The sequence below is a fragment of the Loxodonta africana genome, chromosome 4, assembly GCF_030014295.1.
Source record: "Loxodonta africana isolate mLoxAfr1 chromosome 4, mLoxAfr1.hap2, whole genome shotgun sequence".
NCBI lineage: Eukaryota > Metazoa > Chordata > Mammalia > Proboscidea > Elephantidae > Loxodonta > Loxodonta africana.
This window is the reverse complement of record NC_087345.1, coordinates 61444542-61465874: the sequence shown is the minus strand read 5'-3', so window position 1 is coordinate 61465874 and position 21333 is coordinate 61444542.

Below are 21333 nucleotides of genomic sequence, written 5' to 3'. Positions count from 1 at the left end.
ACTACCACGGTCAAGATACAGAATAATCTCTTCACAAGTAGGGGGGATCCTTAATAAGTTCTTTTAAACCAGTTGTTATATAAGCAATGTTGATAAAACAATTCCTAAAACACATGTCCCATACTAGTGTTATTTTTTAAGATTTTATATACACACACAATTTTGATAACTTGTAATAAACACAATGAACATTTATACTTTCATTACATGGTAAAAGCTGTATCCCTCAGTTTTGTATATAGATTATGTCTTCTTCATCAATAAATATCATGTCTCCTGGGGTTCTGATTCAACTCTACCTCTTGTCTACCTTGTGAATACATTAATAAATGAGAGCCAAAACTTGCTGAGCCACTGATGGCCTAAAGGATAATGTATTTGACTTCAGTGCAGTGTTTTCATAAAAATGTTTTTTGGTGTCTGTGATTACTTTTTGAGATAAGAAAGTGCAATTTCTGGATTTCCTTTGCAATTTTGTAATATAAAGTCTGTACTTGATGTGCTAGGACAGGATAAATTACGGTTTTCTTTTAAATTAGTTCTTTATGATACACCACTGTTCCATTGCGTTTTGGAGACATCCTTTTCATTAATTCACCTATCAGTGCTTTATCATGAATTCACCATACTGTGCAATGAATGGGGACCTATCTAGTGGAAAAAAATAGATGTAATTAAATAATCATAAAAATTATTCAATTATAACAATGGACGGTGTTATAGACGGGTGCCTAAGAGTGTATAATGACCGAGTTGACTTGATCTCGGGTCAGAAGAAGACTTTCTTGGGAAGGTATATCCATGTTTGACTTGAAAATAAGTATTCATTGGCCAAGTAAAAAATGAAAAAATATATTCACACTGTTAGGTAGGAAGGATTGGACACATTCAAAGGAATAAAAGAGTTTCCTTACACACATGTGGTATGAGAACAAAAAGGGAATCTAATGTGTAAAAATGAATGCACATTTTGGAAGCATGTAAGAAGAAAATTGCCTCGTACTTGGATTTTACAGCTTTCAAAGCAATTACCTAGTCATATCTTATTTGAACCCACATATTCAATAGCTGGGCATATATTTATTGAGAACATACCATTTTACATTGTGTTAATCTGAGTAATATTACTGGTGGAAATTGTTCTCTTTGCTAGATGAATTCAAATGAGATTTCAACTTAAGCCATTTTAAATCCAATTACCAAGAATAGTTCAATTTCTGAGATTTCAGAGAAAAATACATCATAGTAGAAGCAAATATTCTCTGAGGATTCATTACAGAGGGGGTTTCATTTGTTATTTTAGGACTCAACAATTGACTAAATGCCAATGTACATCTCCACTTGAGAGTGCCTAAGATTACATTAATAGCCTCAAGTTAATTTGTTATGAATATAACTATATTTTTAAAAACTCTCACCAGTGCTGGGTTACTGCTCAACAAGTAGATGTCTTAACAGTGATTTTTATGCCACTTATTAATTAATTTGCTATTGATTTAAAATTTACCGTTTGTATTGAAGAAATTTACCTTAAACTTTAGATATTCCAAAAGGTTAATTTCAGTTGGTGAAGGAAAACATAAATTAATATTCATCTTAAGCTTAAACCAAAACCAAAAATCCAAATCTGTTGCCCTTGAGTCTATTCCAACTCACAGCAGCCCTAATTGTTTCAATAAGATAGAAGGCCGCAGTGTAAGTTTCTTGAACTTACAGAAAAAAAATGTCTATATATCAGTCTTGTGTTAAATATTGGAAATATTTTAGAATATGGAAATATCCTAAGTATCTTGCAAATGACTGAGATAAATGGATTGATTTGAATCACAGATATCTTCCCACTATGGGAGTTTCATGACCTTCAGTTTAAACAAGAAAAGGCCTCTGGGTGTCCTATAAAGGCAAAAAAAGTAGCGTGATGATCCATCATTTTTTTTTTTTCTGTAATCCATGTTTAACTTACAAACACAAACATCTAATATTGACTCTGTTGCATTAATTACAGTATTAATTAGTATGCCTACTGAAAAAATGTAATAAAAATTAATCCACAAGGAAAAGAGAAGCTGAGAGAAATAATACATGCTAAAAATAGTGACTAGAGTTTACTTAAAAACAGTAAGATTTTACGTAAAAATGGAGCATTAACTACTATTTTAAACTTTGTCCAGGTAGTTTAAATTACTTTGAATATTTGGACATCCAAATGCATCATAATTATCTAACAAAGTCAAACTTATTATTTACTTATGAACTGTCTTTGGCAGAAATTTTGGATAAAAATAAAATGAGTGTTGAATTTAAAAGCTAAACCACCAAAAGAACAAACCTGTTACTGTCTAGCAACCCTATTGGGCAGAGTAGGACTGCCCCATAATGTTTCCTAGGCTGTCACCTTTATGGAAGCAGACTGCCACATCTTTCTCACACAGAGCTACTGGTAATTCGAACTGCTGATCTTTCAGTTAGCAGCCAAGAACTTAACCATGATTAAGAAACCAAAACCAAACCAGTTGGCCATCAAATCGATTCTGACTCATACAGACCTCATGGGACAGAGTAGAACTGCCTCATATGGTTTCCGAGGCTGTAAATATTTGTCAAAGCAGACTGCCACATTCTTCCAAGGAGCGGCTGGTAGGTTTGAAACGCTCACCTGTCAGTTAGTAGCCAAGCACTTAACCACTGCACTTCCAGGGCTCCTTTAACCACAATTGTTAATGTTGTTGTTAGGTGCTGTAGAGTCAGTTCCGACTCGTAACGACCCTATGCACAACAGAACGAAACACTGTCCAGTCCTGGGCCGTCCTCACGGTTGTTGCTATGCTTGAACCCATTGTTGCAGCCACTGTGCCAATCCATCTTGTTGAGGGTCTTCCTCTTTTTTGATGACTCTCTACTTTACCAAGCATGATGTCCTTTTCTAGGGACTGATCCTCCTGATAACATGTCCAAAGTATGTGAGATGTAGTCTTACCATCCTTGCTTCTAAGGAGCTTTCTGGTTGTACTTCTTCCAAGATAGATTTGTTCATTCTTTTGGCAGTCAAAATAATATTGGTATATTCAATATTCTTCACCAACAACATAATTCAATGGCATCAATTCTTCCTCCGTCTTCCTTATTCGTTGTCCAGTTTTTGCACCCATATGAGGTGATCGAAAACACCTTAGTCCTTAAGGTGACATCCTTCAACACTTTAAATCTTTGATCTTCATCAGTAAGTGCTTCAAGTCCTCTTCACTTTCAGCAAGGAAGGTTGTGTCATCTGCATAACACAGGTTGTTCATCAGTATTCCTCCAATCCTGATGCCCCATTCTTCTTCATATTTGTGCTTACTTTGGACACATTATCAGGAAGTTCCAATTGCTGGAGAAGGACATCATGCTTTGTAAAGCAAAGGGTGGGCCAAAAAGAGAAAGACTGTCTATGAGATGGATTGACTTAGTGGTTGCAAGAATGGGCTCGAACATAGCAATGATTGTGAGGATGGTGGGTCTGGGCAACATTTTATTCTGTCATACATGGGGTTGCTGTGAGCCAGGACCGACTCAACAGCATGTAACACCAAGAAGAAGGGAGTTCCTTTTAATTAAGTTATATCTGAAAGACATTTTTTCTTAGATTTTACTTAAAGAAGAGAATCGAAATCTTCTTCCGCACTTGGATAATTCCAAGATTTGTGTTGTAGCTGAGTTTGATTCTGATGCTTGTTTTGTTTCTTCTGAATATTTCTTTTAATTAGGCATAATGTGTCAGGTAACAGAAACTGAGCAACATCGGTCTTGAGTGTGAGGATTTATATTAATCTGGCTAGGAGCTGGGCTGTGTTTAATATTTATTGTAGGTTAGGGACCATCAGTTAAAAATTCCTCCAGGGCCATTGTTTTTATCTCTCCTGTTGACTTCAAGCTTCCCTAAATACTTCTCAGAAAGAGTCTGTGTCTTGCAGCTTAGTAACTATGGTCCACTGTTATGGCTTACACTGTTAGTGGCTTGGTAAATTCTGGGAGAGTAAAAACATTCAATATTCTGATTAAATTCCATATTTTGGTGGCCCTGTGTCTCTTGACCTTTACTTTTACAAGTGTTTCTTAGCTTTTGCTTCCCTTTTTCTACCCTTTTTCTCACTGGTGGATCAGTCTCTGCTAAATTTTTTTTTCGCTGGATGATAGGGCTTTGTTAAGGAGATTCTTTTACATATTTTACCATGGCTACTCTTTTATTTTCCTTTTCAGTACTTTGAGGGGATCTTTATAAACTCTTCATTGTGAGAACCTAATAGGTTTCCTGGAGGTAAAACCAATGAAAGTTTGGGAACTCTCTGAAGTCCCAGGAATTCTCACTATTACATACTTAACCAAAACCAAAACGAAACCTGTTGCCATGGAGTTGATTCTGACTCATAGTGACCCTACCGGAAAGAGCAGAACTGCCCCACAGAGTTTCCAAGGAGCACCTGGTGGATTCAAACTGCCGACCTTTTTGGTTAGCAGCCTTAGCTCTTAACCACTGCACCATCCAGCGTTTCCATTACATACTTAACCTCCAGGAATTAGCGTTTAAATATTCCTACCACATGCTGCTAGTGACTTCTGCTTCATATTAAAAAAAAAAAAAGCAAACCCACCCACTGCCATTGAGTGGATTCCGATTCATAGCGACCCTATAGGGCAGAGTAAAGCTGCCCCATAGAATTTCCGAGGAGCGCCTGATGGATTCGAACTGCTGACCTTATGGTTAACAGCCATAGCACTTAACCACTATGCTAGCAGGGTTTCCTCTGCTTCATATAGGCAGAGCTCAATTTTGACAAGCTGGATTTGCCTGTGTTTCCACATTTCAGAGTGGTGGTTTGCCCTGTGACCTCTGTGCTATGATAAATCCATTGCTGTCAAGTCAATTCCAACTCATAGTGACCCCACAGAACAGAGTAGAACTGCCCCATGGGGTTTCCAAGATGCGGCTGGTGAATTCAAAACGCCAACCATTTGGTTAACAGCTGAGCTCTTAACGGCTGTTCTACCGGGGCTCCGTGTAATATGATGAGTCAAAAAAAAAAAAAAAAAAAAAAAGTCATTGATTTTCAGTTTTTCAGCTTTTTTTCTTGTAAGAACAGAAGTGACAACTTGTAAGTTCTTTATATTTTGGATCTGAAGCCAAAATGGTCCTTAACTTTTCACAAACTTTTTTCATCTACAAGGTCTTCATGCTGATAATTTTGAAATTTCTTGTGCCCTTTGTCTACTTGTTCTGACAGTGTATTCTTCCAAATAGCCATTATAGGAGCTCTTTCTAGTTTTAATTTAAGGAACCACACTTAATTTCTAGAAGTTATTTCCCACTATTCTTTCGTTTAGAGCTTATTGCTTTCTTGCATTTTAAGTTTAATCTTGCATACTTTTAAACATTTTAATCAGGCTTATTTTGTTATTTTTATTTAACAATTCTATTTTGTGATCATGGAATTAAATCCTGCAGACTTGTAAATTATTTTTTATGTATTTTTTTAAATTTAAATTCAGATTAGATGTTTTTTTGTTTTGTTTTTTTTGTGGGGATTATAAGAGGTTTGGTTGAGATTGTGGCCCTCCAAAAATACTTCCAGTTTTCTAGGCTCTGGCTTGCCAAACCCGTTGCCGTAGAGTCGATTCTGACTCATAAAAAAACCAAAATCCAAGCCCAGTGCCGTCCAATAGATTCAGACTCATAGCGACCCTGTAGGACAGAGTAGAACTGCCCCCCTAGAGATTCCAAGGAGCGCCTGACAGATTCAAACTGCCGACCCTTTGGTTAACAGCCGTAGTACCTAACCACTGCCGCACGAGGGTTTCCTCTGACTCTATAAAACAGAGTAGAACTTCTCCATAGACGTTCCAAGGAGCACCTGGTGGATTTGAACTGTCAACCTTTTGGTTAGCAGACATAGCTCTTAACCACTAAGCCACCAGAGTTTTCCCAGCTTGCCAGCTGGTACTAAATTCATTAATTTATGCCTAAAACATTTATTGAGTGCCTGTCATGTGGCAGAACTTGTAAGAATATATTAGTAAACTTCAACAACAACAACATAAAAAAAAAACCTGCTCTCATGGAGTTTACCTTTCACTGGATATTTATATAAATTGAATTATTCTTCTGCTTGTAATTTCCCTCTTCCTTATAGAGAGTTTACATTAAATCTCCAAAGCCACATGAAGGACACATTACACGTCATAAAAATAGGACCTATCTTTTTACCCAGGTAGGAAAAAGGCTGGAGCAGACACTTTTCTTCTTGTCATCCCCTTTTTAATGATTGAGCAGATGTTATTGTCCAGCCCTTCACCCAGGGTAGTTCTTTGAATGAATTCACTCTATGCCAAGATCTCAGTTCCAGCTAGAAACATTTCTTCGTTTCAAACTTCTTTCCTCTTTTCACAAAGCAGCTTTTAAATTTCAGACTCTGTTACAAAGTTTGGGAAATATCCTAAAGGCAGGTAAAACATTACCTGTCCATTTTTCTTTAAGTTTCCTCTTTGCTAGTTTTCACTTTTTATTCAGGTTTTTGATGTATTTTAGATTTGAGAATTATATGAAGAGGCAATATAGGATGTTTACTTATGTCTCATTTCCTTACCTTTATATTCCAATCATTCCCAAATTCAAATTTTTCTTCTAAAGAGTACTGTAATGATTACATTATATCAATGATGCTATGCCTTCCAAACATATAAGAATTCATACTGCTGGTGAGAAAGCTATCCAGTTACCCATTTCTATTTCCTTGGGAAAAACCCGCACTTATAAGTTAGAAACAGTGATGTCGTATAATGCATGCTTAAAAGAACATGACTTTTCTGTCGTTTGCTTTTAGCAAGTAGTCTCCTTTGCAAACTCCTTATTACTTATTAAATCTACTTTTAAGAGTTCACTGCATTAATTAAAGTTTAAAGTCTTATTTAAGTTTTTTGTTTTTAAGCTATTTTAATGAAGCAGTAGAAGTATATATCCTGTACTCAGAAAATAATGCAATTTAAAAGTATTCATTTATACTTTCAGTTAATTTGTCTTATAAAGCAATTGAAACAGAATACCTGACTTTGCTTGCAAAGCAGAAGTTAAATAGACATTAGTGGTCTAGAGAAAAATATGGTTTAAAATGGTTTCTTATTTTATGCCGAATATGCATAAATAATATATTTATCTGGTAACAGTTTTCTGATTTTCCAGTTACATAAAGAATGCGTGTATCTGTGCATTTTTAATACAGTTTCATTAGCACTTAACAGAAGCAATTTAGTATTCGTGTAAAATTTATTTGCACCTTAATTAGAACCCAGGGAAAATCTGATACAATATTGTGTTATATGAATAAATATTTTCCACGTATACTGCCGCTGAATGTGCAAGCTAAAACCCCTTAAGCCACACTAGGCAAAAAGTTTTCCTTTTCTGTGTAGAGATACGAAATATACTTAAGTGTGAATTGCTAAGACTACTCACTAGAAAGGAGAATGTAAGACTTTTCTTTATCAGTGATTCAGCTTGAACAAACATCTTGTACCACTTTAAACGTGACTACAAAGTGTTTTATAAGCTTCTCTATAGCCTTTGCAAGTTATTGAGGTTAATGGTCAATGCAATTGCCATCTCTTATGCAATAAGCTACTTTATTTTGTCTGTGAGTTCTCTAAGGAGTAATACAAGCATAAAGGGTGTATTCAGCATATATGAAATATCACCCTATTAGAGTATCCAAGTAAATTACAGAATCTCTGAAGCAGAAAAGCTGCCAACTCTGTAAAATGATGGTTTTTCTATTCTTGAATGAAATAAAATGATAAAGCTGCTGATTTCAATAAAATAATTTGAACCAAAAATCCAAAGTCATACAAAATGAGCCTAATAAAATTGGAATGGCAGTACATATAATCTATTTGATGATTGCATTCAAAGGGGAAAAAAAAAGAAGCAGACTAGTGAATACTTTAGCTTATTCGGAAAAAGAATAAATTAAGAAAAATGCAGTAGAGATAAACTACTTTTTTATCCCAAGGATTACTACTCTGTACAACCTGTTAAAAATGCAATTATGATAGTCAAAGGACTGGTTATTAAAATTGTCAATGGTTCTAGTCTCTGTATACTGGATTTTTAACTAAAGACCTAAAAAATATTAGCATAAGCCATGTTACTAATGATATACTTAGTAACGGTGATTTATGTCACACTGAATTTTATTTGATGACTTGTGTAGTCATCCATGGAAACCCTGGTGGCCTAGTGGCTGCTAACCAAGAGGTCGGCAGTTCATATCCACCAGGCGCTCCTTGGAAACCCTACGGGACAGTTCTACCCTGTCCTATACGGTCGCTATGAGTTGGAATCGACTCAACGGCAGCGGGTTTTTTTTTTTTTTTTTTTTTTGTAGTCATCCGTATTGTAAGTGGAGCCTCCGTAACTTTTATACATTTGGTGCTCTGGGACGCTTGCTATTTGTTGTTGTTGTTAAGTGTCCTCGAGTCAGTTCCAACTCATAACGACCTAATGTATAACAGAAGGAGACGCTGCCCAGTCCTACACCATGTTTTCAAGAGTAGCTATGTTTGAGCTCATTGTTGCAACCATTGTGTCAATCCATCTCCTTAAAGGTCTTCTTCTTTTTCAGTGACCCTGTATATTACCAAGCATGATGCCCTCTTCCAGGGACTGGTCCCTCCTGATAACATGTCCGAAGTTTGTGAGACACTCTCACCATCCTCACGTTTAAGAAGCATTCTGGTGTAACCCACGCTGAAGAAGATAGTCTTTGATCTTCACCAGTAAGTGCTTCAAATCTTCTTCACTTTCAGCAAACAAGGTTGTATCATCTGCATATTGCAGGTTGTTAATGTGTCTTCCAATCCTTCCTCCAATCCATTAGACTGTTTGAATCATAACAAATTATGGATAACCTTGTGAAGAATGAGTATTTCAGGACACTTAATTGTGCTCATGAGGAGCCTGTACATAGACCAAGAGGCAGTTGTTGGAACAGAACAAGGGGATATTCCGTTGTTTAAAATCAAGAAATGTATGTATCCTTTCACCATACTTATTCAATCTGTATGTTGAGAAAATAATCCAAAAAGCTGGGATACATGAAGAAGAATGCAGCATTAAGATTGGAGAATGACTTACTTTTTAATTTTTATAAACCTCTTCATTCTAATTCTTTTTTTTTTTTTGGAAAACCAACAAACCATAAATTTCCATTTAGCCTCCAACGAAAAAGTAATACTTATTCATAATCAGCTGCTAAGGACTTGGATAGATCAAGGGAAGTTAGTCAAGAAAGGAAGCGAAGACAGGGTTTAGTAGGCATGCTTCTTTGAAACTATTTCTCATTTTTGCTCCTATATTCTGTGCAGGTCCAAGCTTGCAATTAAAATGATTCTCAATGCAAAACACAAAAGATGATTATGTGTTTTATTCTTCATTCATATTCACTGCAATATAAGGGAAGGTTCTTGGCATAATATGTAAGGCCATACATGGTTTTTTTTTTTCTATTTAGTATAAATATCACCAAAATGAGTTTATAGATAAGCCAAACATTTGGAATTTTCAATGTTGTTTCACATTCCCCCCTCCACCCAAAGTGTAAAAATCCATATTTCTTACTGATGCATGTTTAGCAGATTGTGACTAGGACAATTGTGAAAATTATTGGAAAAATTTAAACACATTTTTTCTTAAACTTACCAAGGACTCTCAAGGCTGCATTCAAGGTGCCAGCCAGTGCTACAGTCTCATTTGAGGCTCAACTGGTGAAGAATCAGGTTCTTGGCAGAATTCTGTTCCGTGTGGTTGTTAGACTGAGGGCTTCAGTTTCTTGCTGGCTGGACTGGAAACCACCTCCAGCTCCCGGAGGCTGCCCAAAGGCTCTTTATATGCATGGTTATCCAATGTGGCCTCTTGCTTCCTTAAAGCCAGCAAGAGAGAGAGACTCCAGCAAGATAGACATTACAGTCGTACACCATGTAATGATACAGTCACACATACATAATCATATATACATAATCACATACATTCTGTCACGTTTGCCACATTCTGTTGTTTAGAAGCAAGTCGTAGATCCTGCCACATTTAAGAGAGGGGGCTCACACAAGACTGTGCATACCAGGAGGTAGACCCATGGGGGCCACCTTAAAAGTTGGTCGGCCACAGATAGTAGAAAGTGAAGAGGGTAACTTCTGTTTCAAGTACATGGAATAGCTAAATAGAGAAAAAGGTAGGTAGAGATAAGATTTAAAGTTGTGTTAAAAGAACATAGCTGATTATGTTTCTGGTAATGCTAAATAACACTTGTTTTAAAATATGAAACTTTGGGAACACCCCAAGGGATTGGCATAATAATAATAACAGTAACAACAATATCACCTATTACTCAGCTAATATCATGTTGTACAAACTGTGTGGACGGTTATGTATAGTGTTCTCAGATATAGCAAACAAAAATATAACACACAAAAATATAGCACACCCAATTAAATTTGAATCTTAGATAAAGAAGAAATCATTTCTTATATTAGTACGTTCTAATACTTTTAGTATAATTACATCCCAATATTTAGAATGTATTTATACTAAAAATTATTTTCTATTTAATTGAAATTTAAATTTAACTGGTGCCTTGTCTTGCATTTTATCTGACAATCTTAGATACACATACATTATCTTTTTATTACTGACAAAAATATGAGGTAAATACTATTAACACCACAATCATCTTTATTATCTCCTAAAGATCATTTAACTGAACTTAAAAAGTTTAAGTTCTTGTTCAAGGTACAGATTTTTAAGTGGTAAAGGTGGCATTCAATACAGTTTTAAAGTAGTTACAAGAGTGCTATTTTGACCTTTTTAGTTTACTGCCTTTCAGCTTAAAACACTTTTTCATATTCATTTCAATAACTAAACATTCACTCAGTGAGTTTAAAAACTAAACGCAATACCTTAATGGAAAGAACTAGAAAGCAGTTGTCTTTATAAGGTCACTATGAGTCGGAATCGACTTGACGGCAACGGGTTATCATTATCCCTGGTGGATTCCCTGGTGGCGTGGTGGTTAAGAGTTCTGCTGCTAACCAAAATGTTGGCAGTTGAAATCCACAAGGTACTCCTTGGAAACCCTACAAGGCAATTCTACTCGACAGAATATAGGGTCCCTATAAGTCGGAATCGACTCGACAGTGATGGGTTTGGTTCAGTTTTTTGGTTTACTAGACACATTTTGGTCAAAAGGCAATTATTAAATTTGGGAGATGGAAAGGCTATGTGAGAACCACCATTCTTGTGGCATCTTTAGCAGTGGCAGAGCTGAGAAACTGGAATCTATTGGGTGAGAAGATGAAGGATGCTGGGAGTCCTGCTGTGAGAAGGTGATTACCTCATGTAAAGTCTTTTGTTTTCCATGGGCTATTTTATTGCTAGTTCCCTGTTTCTTACATCTATCAACTCTAAGCTGAATTCAGCTTTGGCAAAGGTCTCTTTTCAACATGACTTTTATTCTCCTAGTGGGCATTGCTTCAATATAAGCGTTAAAATCTAGCAATATCTCCCCCTCTCCCTAGTCAGGAGAATGGAAGTTGGTGTGAACATCCAAAATAAACATGAGTCTTTTCTCCTGAGAAGACATTGCATTCTATATGTCTAGTAACTTTATGAACATCATATTTGGTTTGGGGACCTGAGGTGTGTATAACAAAGTAAGGTGTTTCCAAATCTAATTCTTCATTGTAATTGAGATGGAAGGATTTAGAAAGTTTCAAAAGCATCCACAGTGGCAACTGTTGTATAAAAAGAAAGCTTTGGGGGTTAAGGGAAGTTGATGGCTCAATATTACATCAGCTTTTTCAGTCATCAAAAATTATAGTAGGTCACATAAGGTTTTGCTAGCTTTACTGTAAGTATAAATACACAACCTCTATTTTATCACCAATATTTCTCCCTTCTTTCATCCCGTTCCAACTCCCTTTTCTTTGATTTTCAATTTGTCCCTTTTACCCATTTTGTAACTAAAGCTTAGAGTATAGTATGCAGAAAGGACAATTAGAGATTTTATAGCAATATTTTGCAAGGGAAACAGGATTTTTACATGTGTTTGTCAGGATAGATTAGCTTGTAGGCTATGCTTTGGAAATTTCAGTAGTGCTGTAGGGAAAAAACATCACAAAGTTTAGTAAAGAAAAAAGAAAATTTTATTCAGCTTATGTTCAAAGAGCCAAAAGTGGGAAGCAGACGAACATGCTGCCAGAGCTAATGTCTACCTGAATCCCAGGAATATTACAGAACAGACAAAAGTGGAAAAATGGACAAGCATGTTGCCAGGGCCGTGTCTGCCCGAGTTCAAGGAACATTACAGAGTTATCAATATATATTAACATTACAAATAGGCAAAACCATTGAAAGCTTCATGTTTTCACGGACTGGCTAGAAACTGTGATCCTACGTTTTGAATTATCTTTCTTAACAATCATTGGCACAGGTATCAGTAATGATAGTCAGGAGGGTCTTCACTGGTCCAACAAATTTTGTATTCACTAAATGCTAATAGGAAAAGATAAGAGTGGAAAGTCTTTTGTGTTCTGTTTGAATGGTTTATGTGAAAGGTTACCTGAAAGATGTTTTCCAAGATTATCTTAGCTATTGTCTTTATGGAAATCCTGGTGGCAGAGTGGTTAAGAGCTATAGCTGCTAATCAAAAGATCTGCAGTTTGAGTCCAGGTGCTTCTTGGAAACTCTATAGGGCAGTTCTACTTTGTCCTATAGGATTGCTATGAGTTAGAATCGATACAAAGGCAATGGGTTTGGCTTTGGGAACCCTGGTGTTGTGGTAGTTAATTGCTACAGCTGCTAACCAAAAGGTCGGCAGTTCAAATCCACCAAGTACTCCTTGGAAACTCTATGGGGCAGTCCTACTCTGTCCTATAGGGTCGCTATGAGTCAGAATCGACTTGACCACAATGGGTTCGGTTTTGGTTTGGTATTGTCTTTATACCTCAGGGCCAAGTTGATGTATCCTTGTGAGTCCTTGTGAGCCCAGCTTCAGCTGGGTCACATTCTCTACACCCAAGGACAGGGAATAATGATTCTAACATTATTTTCTAAATTGGCAGTTAAACACATCCAAAATCTATTTCTTACTATTTATATGTTCCCCAAACAGGGTGGTAGGGAGTTCTACTCTGTGTAGCTACAAAAGGACCCAGGGAAAAGGAGACTGCCTCGAGGAAAGGAGAAGATTCAAAATCATTTATTCATGCATTGGTTCTTAAAGCACCTGCACAGGAATGATACAACTCGCTTATGCTCCATTACTTAGGCTCAAAAGTTACATGAAGACAGGAACGTGCAACTCAGCTTCTCTGCCGTCTCTTTCCAAAGATGTAGTCGATTTGATTGCTGTGTATTCCATCCCACAAAGTCCATGTGTGTAGTTGACGCTTATATTGTTAAAAAAAAAAGGTATTTACAAAGAAGAAGTCCTTGGTCATGTAATCCCTGGCATTGTTTCTATCGTGAGTACACGTTTGTAATTCTATCTAATAAGTTCCCTTGAGAAAAACAAAAGAAATGCCTCACTTGATACCTCAGTAATATGTACTTTCTCTTCCACTAATAAGAGTATATTCATTTAAAGGGGGTCTTTATTTAGGTTATTTCAAAAAGAATAAAAAAGCAAGCAACTGGTCTGCCTGCTGAACCAGTTTCACACTTCCTTATCCTTATGACTATCAACAGAAAATATTATCATCTGAATGTGTGACTTCTCATTTCACAAATGCCTATCAACTTGTATGTTACCAAAATGCCTACGGATGGCTGAATATTTTCTTCATTATGAGCCTAAGTTCTAATCACTGGAGTAAATTTTTATGGGAAAAAACTTTGAAAATTCAATCGTAGACAAAACAGACTCCTTTTTTCCTTATATATTTTAAATGGCATGTTGCAATTATCCAAAAATATGGATTACAGGTACAAATTTGAAGGAGTGAATATATGTGTGTTTAAGTGTGGAAATAATAATCTTATGGCTCATTTCCCCACCTCTGTACATGTAAAGGAAATATATTCTTAGAAAAAATAAACTGAGTGACCTCATTCATCAGCTGTTCCTTGAGTCCATAAATCTTACATGGCATTCTAAGAGGCATTTAGAGGATACAGAGCCAAAAATATATATTTAATTTCTATCCTTGAATTCATTTTTACTTCATTTTTCTCTCCATATATTAGTATGATCACTCTTTGGGGGTGCTAATAATCTTGCATATGGCAATACACTATTTCATGATGGAGGGACAGCCAGTAGAACAAACGATGGGTGCTTTGCTCTCTGCTGTTGGCTCCAAGAGTAGAGACTGTTGTGATTTTCTATGGTATAGGGGATTGTCTTAGTTATCTAAAACCCAGTGCCGTCTAGTCGATTCCGACTCATAGCGACACTAGTGCTGCTATAACAGAGATACCACAAGCGGATGGCTTTGACAAAGAGAAATTTATTTTCTCACAGCCTATTTTTTTTTTTAGTATGTTACAAGTCCAAATTCAGGGCATTGGCTCCAAGTGAAGGCTTATCTCTCTCTGTCAGCACTGGAGCAAGGCCCTTGTCCTCAATCTTCCCCTGGTCAAGGAGCTTCTAAGGCACACGGACCCTGTGTCCAAAGGACGCGCTCTGCTCCTGGTGCTGCTTCCTTGGTTGTATGAGGTTCCCAACTCTCTGCTTGCTTCCCTTTCCTTTTCTCTCTTGAGAGATAAAAGGTGGTGCAGACCACACCCCAGGGAAACTCCCTTTACCTTGGATCAGGGAGATGACCCAAGTAAGAGTGGTGTTATAATCCCACTTTAATCTTTTCAACATAAAATTAAAATTACAAAATGGAGGACAACCACACAGTACTGGGAATCATGGCCTAACCAAGTTGATGCACACATTTTTGGGGGGACAGAATTCAATCCACGACAGGGAAGTATGTTCATCTTCTTTCTGTAACATGAAGCCATGATGGTATGAGGAGGGAGTAGAAAGTGCAGGGATAGCGACCTCTCTAGAGCAGCAAAGAAGAGAAGAAAGAAGATCACGGGCTTGTTTTAACAAAGGGTGATGAAGGTAATAAGTACAGATAGAATTTTGGGGTTGACCTTAATTTTGAAAAGCCTCAAGAGGCCACTGAAATTGTATCTAGTTCATTTTTTTCCATTTCTTTTGAATCTTGTTCTATAACTTACAGTCTTGACCTGTCACATAATAGAATGTTTAAAAAGAAGAACAATAAAAAATAAAATTAAAAAGCTTGTGTCAGCACTTTTGTGCTCACTTTCCTGGAATGGAAATAGAAAAGGTATAAAATAGTCTCAGTTTATATGAAGAAATAATATTTCATTTAAAAAGAGAGAGAATGAAAGGAAAGATATCTGGTGCGTTTGATTAGAAAGAGGACCTCTACTTGATTTTTCTCCTTTCATTGCATCTGTTAGTACTTGAATTACAATTTTTTTTTTTCAGTTTTCTCTAAGGCTAGCTGTATAATTTCAAAACAAGAAAAGAATGGGAAAAAATAGATGATGAAATAACATTCAAAAGTCATTTCATTTTTCTACTTTTTAAATCTATCTAATTGAACAGGCACCTCATAATCATATAATATGGCACAGAAGTGCTTAAAACTTGGGACTTGGGGTCATATTTTCCAGGCTTAACACTTGCCTCTGCTAGTTCCCTGCTGTATGGTATGTGACAGTTTACTTAATCAATCTATTTGCTTTTTTCTGCCTAAAGCAGTTAAGTGAACAATTGTTTATCTTTATAAATCACATAGAAAAACTCCATTAATGTATTAACCAATAAAAGCTATATTCTTGATTATTCTTATGGTTTTATTATATGTATCTGCTGTCTTTGGTCTACTTTTCTGATACACTTCCTTTCATGTATTTGCTCGTTATTATTTTTTTTTTTTATGGGACCAAAGAGATTCTGCAGTGAAATGATATGATTGTCACATTTCTGGTTTGTAACTTGTTGTAAGCGTTAGGTGTTTTTTTGTTGTTGTTGTTTTTAATTTATATTTTATGTGTTTTGGGCCCCTTCGTTTTATTTCGTCATTTTATCTCTCTCATTTTTTTTCTATGTACGTTGTTTTAAATCACTTCATGAATTCTCATTGTTCATGAACAATGTAGAATTTGTTTTCTGTTTTTAACATCACTAGATTGAAACTCTCATTTTGATTCTCAGCATAAAACCTGAAAAAACAAACCCGTTGCCACCTATTTGCATCACTGAATGAGTTTGGATCTTCAACCTTTATGTTAGTAGTTGATTACAAATTGTTTGTGCCACCCAGGAGCCTCTGACTTTTAATAAGACATATATATTTATGTTTTTTGTTTTTAATTAAACTGCTGAGTGGTGTTGCTGGTGTGAAAATTTTTGACTACTGTTTAAATTATCTCTTTCTCTTTTTTAAAATTAGTAATCTCTCACACTGTTTAAATAGCATATTTACTTTTTTTTAATAATTCTCTACAATGCCATTGACTTGACCTTTTTTTTTTTAATTTTATTGTGTTTGAGGTAAAAGCTCATAGTGCAAATTAGTTTCTCATTCAAAAATTTTTAAAAAGTGACATCAGTTGCAATCCCTGCATTGTGTCAGCACTCCCCCTTTTCCTTTCCCTGGGTTCTCCGTGTCCATTCACTCAGTTTTTCTGACCCTTCCTACCTTCTGGTCTTTGCTTTTGGCAGGTGTTACCCTTTTGGTCTCCTGTATTTGATTGTGTTGCTGGGTGGAAACCCCAGGTTCTGCTCAGCATGACTTGTTACAGCCAATAAACAAGAGGCCAAGATGGGAGATCAGGAAGCACCTTTGTTTCTCTGTGCAAGGAAAGGAGCAATCAGGGCTACACTATATCCAAGACAGCTGGCTAACAAGCAGCTTGGGGAGGTGACGTTTACAGACAGCAGACAAGGAAATGCAAATGCATTATGAATATTCAGGAATGAACTTCACACAGGTGCTCAGGGATTGGGGATGACTGTGCATTTTCTCTAGACAAGGGTTCAATTCTCTGGGATGGAGAGAGATGTGGATTTTTCCTTTATTAGCATGTTGTTTCCACCTAGAGATGGGTTGCCCCACACGTGTCTGTCAGTTTATCATACTGTGGGGGCTTGCGTGTTGCTGTGATGCTGGAAGCTATGCTACTGATATTCAGACTCCAGCTGGGTCACCCATGGAGGATAGGTTTCAGCTGAGCTTCCAGACTAAGAGTAGGAAGAAGGACCCAGTAGTCTACTCCTGAAAAGAATTACCCACTGAAAACCTTATGAATAGCAGAGGGACATTGTCTGATATAGTGCTGGAAGATGAGCCCCCCAGGTTGGAAGGCAGCCAAAAGACAACTGAGGAAGAGCTGACTCCTGAAAGTGGAGTCTACCTTAATGACTTGGTTGAAGTAAAGCTTTCCGGACCTTCATTTACTGATGTGGCACAACTCAAAATTAGAAGAAGCAGCTTCAAACATCCATTTATAATCAGAAACTGGAATGTAAGAAGTATGAATCTAGGAAAATTGGAAATCGTCAAAAATGAAATGGAACGCATAAACATCAATATCCTAGACATTGGTGAGCTCAAATGGACAGTTTTTGGCTATTTTGAAGCTGACAAACATAGTCTACTGTGCTGGGAATGACAATTTGAAGAGGAATGGTGTTTCAGTCATCGTCAAAAAGAACATTTCAAGATCTATCCTGAAGTACAACGTTGTCAGTAATAGGATAGTATCCGTATGCTGACAAGGAAGACTTGTTAATACAACTAATTATTCAAATTCACGCATCAACCAGTAAGGCCAAAGATGAAGAAATGGAAAATTTTTATCAATTTGTGCAGTCTGAAATTGATCAAACATGCAGTCAGGATGCACTGATAATTACTGATGATTGGAATGTGAAGCTTGCAAACAAAGAAGGATTGGTAGTTGGAAAATATGGCCTTGGTGATGGACACAATTCTGGAAATCAAATGACAGAATTTTGCAAGACCAGCGACTTCTTCATTGCAAATACCCTTTTTCACCAACATAAACAGCATCTATACACATGGACCTCACCAGGTGGAATACATAGGACTCAAATCGACTACATCTGTAGAAAGAGATGATGGAAACGCTCAATATCATCAGTCAGAACAAGGCCGGGGGCTGACTATGGAACAGAGCATCAACTGCTCATATGCAAGTTCAAGTTGAAACCGAAGAAAATCAGAGCAAGTACACGAGAGCCAAAATACAACCTTGAGTATACCCCACCTGAATTTAGAAACCATTTCAAAAACAGATTTGACACATTGAACACTAATGACTGAAGACCAGACGAGTTGTGGAATGACATCGAGGACATCATACATGAAGAAAGCAAGAGGTCATTGACAAGACAGGAAAGAAAGAAAAGACCAAGATGGATGTCATAGAAGACTCGAAACTTGCTCTTGAACATCGAGCAGCTAAAGCAAAAGGAAGAAATGATGAAGTAAAAGAACTGAACAAAAGATTTCAAAGGGTAGCTGAGAAGACAAAGTATTATAAAGACATATATAAAGAGCTGGAGATAGAAAACTAAAAGGGAAGAACACACTCTGCCTTTCTCAAGCTGAAAGAACTGAAGAAAAAATCCAGGCCTCGAGTTACAATAGTGAAGGATTCTGTGGGGAACATATTGAACGAAACAGGAAGCATCAAAAGAAGACAGAAGGAATACATGGAGTCGTTATACCAAAAAGCATCAGTCCACATTCAGCCATCTCAAGAGGCAGCATATGATCAGGAACCAATGGTACTAAAGGAAGAAGTCCAAGCTGCTCTGAAGGCATTGGCAAAAAACAAGGCTCCAGGAATTGACTGGCGGTATATCAATTGAGGTGTTTCACCAAAGGAATACAGCACTGGAAGTCTTCACTCATCTATGCCAAGAAATTTGCAAGGCAGCTACCTGGCCAACCAACTGGAAGAGATACATATTTATGGCTATTCCAACGAAAGGTCATCCAACCAAATGTGGAAATTATCAAACAATATCATTAATGTCACACACACAAGTAAAATTTTGCTGAAGAACATTCAGCAGTATATCAACAGGGAACTGCCAGAAATTCAGGCTGGACTCAGAAGGAGACATGGAACCAGGGATATCATTGCTGATGTCAGATGGATCCTGGCTGAAGGCAGAGAATACCAGAAGGATATTTACCTGTGTTTTATTGACTGTGCAAAGGCATTTGACTGTGTGGATCATAACAAATTATGGATAACATTGCAAAGAATGGGAATTCCAGACCACTTAATTGTGCTCATGAGGAACCTTTATACAGATCAAGAGGTAATTGTTCGGACAGAACAAGGGGATACTGATTGGTTTAACGTCAGGAAAGGTGTGCCTCAGGGTTTTATTTTTTCACCTTACCTATTCAATCTGTATGCTGAGCAAATAATCTGAGAAGCTGGACTATGTGAAGAACAGGGCATCAGCATTGGAAGAAGACTCATTAACGACCTACGTTATGCAGATGACACAACCTTGCTTGCTGAAAGTGAAAAGGACTTGAAGCACTTACTAATGAAGATCCAAGACCACAGCCTTCAGTATGGATTGCACCTCAACATAAAGAAAACAAAAATCCTCACAACTGGACCAATGAGCAACATCATGATAAATGGAGAAAATATTGAAGTTGTCAAGGATTTCATTTTATTTGGATCAACAATCAATGGCCATGGAAGCAGCTGTCAAGAAATCAAAGACGCATTGCATTGGTCAAATCTGCAGCATAGGACCTCTTTAAAGTGTTGAAAAGTGAAGATGTCACCCTGAAGACTAAGGTGCGCCTGACCCAAGCCGTGGTATTTTCAATTGCATCATATGCAGGTAGAAGCTGGACAATGAATAAGGAAGACTGAAGAAGAATTGATGCCTTTGAATTGTGGTGTTGGCAAAGAATATTGAATAGACCATGGACTGCCAAAAGAATGAACAAATCTGTCTTGGAAGAAGTACAACCAGAATGCTCCTTAGCAAGGATGGCGAGACTGAGTCTTACATACTTTGGACATGTTGTCAGGAGGGATTTAGTCCCTGGAGGACATCATGCTTAGTAAATGACAGGGTCAGTGAAAGAGAGGAGGACCTTCAACGAGATGGATTGACATAGTGACTGCAACAATGGGCTCAAGCATAACAACAATTGAAAGAACGACCCAGGACTGGGCAGTGTTTCATTCTGTGGTACACAGGGTCACTCTGAGTTGGAACCCACTTGACTGTGCCTGACAACAACAATAACAGAAGTGGGTTATATTGTTAAAGACCATTTCAGAAGAATATGTAGCTTATTCTGCTCCATGTAGGAGGAGAAGCGTGAGGAGGTGTCTCTTAGAAATGTTTGGCTCTGAGGCTGTCTGACTCACCCCCTCCTTTTCTTTGGCCATTGTTCACTCACGACCAATGACCATTTTAAACTATTCGGCAAATGTGAACCAAATCTGGTGTGTCCCATAAAGGAATAGGTTTTCTCCAAGGAACTTTTAAATTATCAGAGGAGGTGGCGAATGCATGATAGATTCAACAATTGCTCAGATTATCTCCCCAGGAAATAGAGTTGGAAAGTTGGATGAATCTGTTGTTTTCTCGCTTAGTTTGGGCTGCGAGAATTTCTTGGAGAAGGATATCAACAATTGTTATTATTTCCTATGGTGGCTCGGGGAACCCTGGTGGTGTAGTGGTTAAGTGCTATGGCTACTAACCAAAGGGTCGGCAGTTCAAATCCACCCGGCGCTCCTTGGAAACTCTATGGGGCAGTTCTACTCTGTCCTGTAGGGTCGCTATGAGTCGGAATTGACTCAAGGGCACTGGGTTTGGTTTGGTTTTGGATGGTGGCTAGAGGGCTCTCAGCCATTTATTAATCTGACTTGTTTAAACACAGCATAAAGAAACAAAAAGGCAAATAGTGTCTATAATACAATGAACAAGATTAAGAGTTACTTTGGGATTTGATCTATGAAGGAGAGTGTTTTGCAAACAAACACTTTAAGGTCTTTAATAGTTTTGCAACTCTAGTTCTTATAGTTCTAATGAGTTTGCCCCTCTATATCCAGTGGAGCAGTTTTCTTTACTCGAGTGTAGTGGATCTAAGCTTTGAGACCGCTGAGCTTGGTGGCAGTTGGAGATACTAGTAACACCTCAAAAGGACCAATCCACTTTTGCTAGAGAGGTTTCAACTTTCAGGCTTTTAGGAAGACCTTTT